Raw genomic sequence first — 3,561 nt, 5'->3', positions numbered from 1 at the left:
GGAGGAACTATTTTCCTACCACTTTTTTATCTAACTGGGTTATCTATACATTCTCTTCCAATATTTTCCTCACTACTGTTCTCCTCACCTTTGTTTTCAATGTTTTTTTCACTACCATTCTTATAGGTTTGTTTCTCTGAATTCAAAATGTTTTCATCTAAGTCATCTTCTTCTTCGTTTTCTCTCTTTTCACATACTTCTAAAGGTTTTAGTTTAGTTGGTTGAATAAGGAAAATGAATTAGCAACAAGAGAGAGCTCAGTGGTTAACGCTTCTGACTTTGAACATCGATTACGCAGGTTCGATCCCTGCTGAAGTCTAGAAAAAAAGAAGTCTGATGAGGAGATGTGGTGATCTCCGAAATAGCTGCTATAACTTCTACCGCTTAGACTTTGTTGCTTTTTCCATTTTTCCTAATAAACAATCGTGGTACAAAGCTCAATAAAAAAATATGATGTAATGTGGAACGATTTTCTGTCATCCCTTGTCAAATTTGGTTTGGAGACAAACCGGTTTCGGCGTTGTGCCATCTTCAGTGTCATTTTTCGTTCTGAATAGTTTCTATTTGCCTGTCACTATTTATAGCCGCGTTAAATCGTCGTTGGTTCATAGTTAGGTACGTCTCAGCGGATTATATTCTTTCGTTCAACCAGTAGTTTCAGTTCTGTGTGTACATCCTCAGTTAGAAATTAGCTGCTCACCTCTTTTTTGATTAATTGTTGCATGGATTCGCAGGTAGGTAAAAATCAGTTATTTTCTTTCTTTTTGTTTCTGTAGTTTGGACCTGCATTTCATTGTTTATGGTAGTTGCAGGGTTTCTGTTTTGTTTTGCGTATAGTAGCCTGAGTGGTTCGAATAATATATCAGATGCGGTGTTTATTTGCTCATTTATTATTTTTCCGACGAACGTCTTTTGCTTGTATATCTCCATATTCTCTAATACGTTTAGGCGTTGTCCTTTGTGCTGTACATGGAGAACTTTGGCTGTCTTTCCTATTTTCATTGGCGTACAATGGTTTTCTGTCATATGGTTTGCGAAGTTCGATTCCGGGGTGGTAGAAGGTTTTAGCATTTTTTTGTTGTAGTCCCTTATATGTTCACGATATCTTGTTTTTATCTTGCGCCCTGTTTGACAAGGGATGACGGAAAATCGTTCCACATTACATCACACTCCTACCCTGTCGGAAACACCAACGACGAAAATGAGAAAAAAAAATATTAAAAACAAACTTATCTTCTATAATATACGACCTTGGCCCTATGCACGTTTCAATAATTGTTCCTGGAAGCCACACCGAATCAGGAGTTTTCTTGAAATATATTTCTTTACCTACTTCAACTGGTTTAAGATTTTTTGAGTTCCTATTACAAATTTCTGAAGATTTCTTATTTTTCATTAAAGTTAGTTTTTTGTTTTTTCGTTATTTGATATTTTTGATTTAAAGTTTTTTTGTCCTTAACTTTCTAGACATAAGAAGTTCGGCAGGGTTTGGAGAGTTATTTTTTTGAGTTGCTCGATGATGGAGTAAATAATCGATACCTGTTTCTCGACGTTTCTTAAAAATGTTTTTTACGGTTTGGATGGATCTTTCCGTAAGGCCGTTTGACCTAGGCAAATAAGGACTTGACGGGTGATGTTCAATGCCCCAGTCGGCGCAGAATCATTCGAACTGAATGGGGGACCGTTATCCGAGATCAATATGGTCGGGATTCCATGTCTGGCAAATACACTTTTCAATTTTGTGACTACTGACACATTACGCCCACTTTTTCATAACGGTAAATTTCAGAAATGCTTGAAACTTCGATATTTAGAAATTTAAGGACGCTAATTTTACCCAAACAATCTCTTGGAAAGAAGTAACATTATTATTGAATTAATGAAAATGGGCGTGATGTCGCTCACATATATCTATATATGTTTATCTCATTATATCTAACTGAACGTTCTATCGAAGATGTTTGAAATAGGGGTCGCCCCACCCCTGCTTACCATGTAGCGGTAGTTTTCGGAAAGGTGAAAAACTATATTGCCGGGTATTTAATAATTATAATAATTTAGGTGAGTAAATTAAATAAAATATGTAAAGGTTAGTAATTTTTAATAATGTTTTTTTTTAGTACTTGAGTTTAAAAATTGGAACATTGTATCCAATAAAAAGTTTTTAAAGGGTCGTAAATCAGGTCCACTAAATAACTGCTCGCTCGAAGCGACAAACTTGAAAAACTTGAAACTTGACAAAATTGTAAATTCTTTTCGATTGACGCTGCACGAGTCTAGAGGACTTTCAGTTATATTTATTGTTTTTTTTTTATTGCGGATGCAATAATTTTTTTTGAGAATTGCATCGGGCTGCAAATGTCGGATGTATCCTCCTGACTTTCATCTTCACAACCTAGTATCATGGCAAGGTCGTTGTTTAAACACCGTGGTTTTCCAAAGAATTCTTCATTCTCATTCCTTTGATTGTTTCTGAATTTGGAGAACCTGTTACGTCAAAAGCGTTTTTCGATTTTAGTTTTTGTAATTCATTTTTAATCCTTTCTTCTGTGACTGGCCAGATATACGTTTTATCAGTGCACTTGCACAATATTCTAGGGACCGAAAATAACATATTTTTTACCAGTTAAACTTAGCCTAATATTTTTTATTCCGAAATAAAAGTTTTTTTCTCGATAATAAACAAACAGCTTCTCAAAATTAACCAAATTTAATATCATGTGAAAGAGGACTGGAATAGCTTTTAAACAGAAATAACGAACGAAGGTTACCACCTCTATTTATATATTTTTTATATCATATATATCAGGTTTGTTCTATGGTAATTAATTAACATTTCTTATTGAAATATTTTTCAATAGGTGGATTTGCTCGTTTAGACATTTCAGTTTTAAAGCTATTTAAGTCTTCTTTCATTTGATACCAAACTTGTTTAATTTGGATAAGCGGTTAGATTATTGTCCGGAAAGGACTTTTAGTCGGGAATAAAAATTATTTTGCCAAGTTTAACTCGTAAAAAAAATAACTGTAATTTCCTGTCCCTTCAATATTCGCATTCGAAAAAGATCCGCATTGATTTTTGCGAATGCGAATGTTAAAATTAATGCGGAAGCTCCGCGGTTGCGAATGCGAATGCGAATATTCGCAACAACCCTGGTATGTATACATAGAAGGCCATTTTTGCTATCGACATCAGATCTCCACCGACCCAGATGTACAACAAGGATGGCTTCTTTGAATAGGGTTGTCACCCTTTTTAAAGTTACAATACTTGCACCATTCGTTGTATTAAAAAAATGGAGCGTCAAATGAAAGGGCTGGGCCTGTCTAAAAAATCATAACACTTACGCCGTTCGCGCGATTAAAAAAAGGGTTCCATATAGCAGTGCTTGGCCTATAGACGTGCTTTCGTTTTTTTGTAAAGGGTTGCGGCCTAATTAAAAATGCATTGTTCGAAATATGATAGTCAATACAATATTGGTGTCAAGCGAAAGGGTTTTGAGATTAAATTAATATGTTGGTGTTTTTAATAGAGTTGCCACTTATTAAACATATTTATAA

Source organism: Rhagoletis pomonella, unplaced genomic scaffold (assembly GCF_013731165.1).
Source record: "Rhagoletis pomonella isolate Grant_MI unplaced genomic scaffold, Rhpom_1.0 Rhpom_scaffold_00092, whole genome shotgun sequence".
Classification (NCBI taxonomy): Eukaryota; Metazoa; Arthropoda; class Insecta; order Diptera; family Tephritidae; genus Rhagoletis; species Rhagoletis pomonella.
This window is presented reverse-complemented; position numbering follows the sequence as displayed.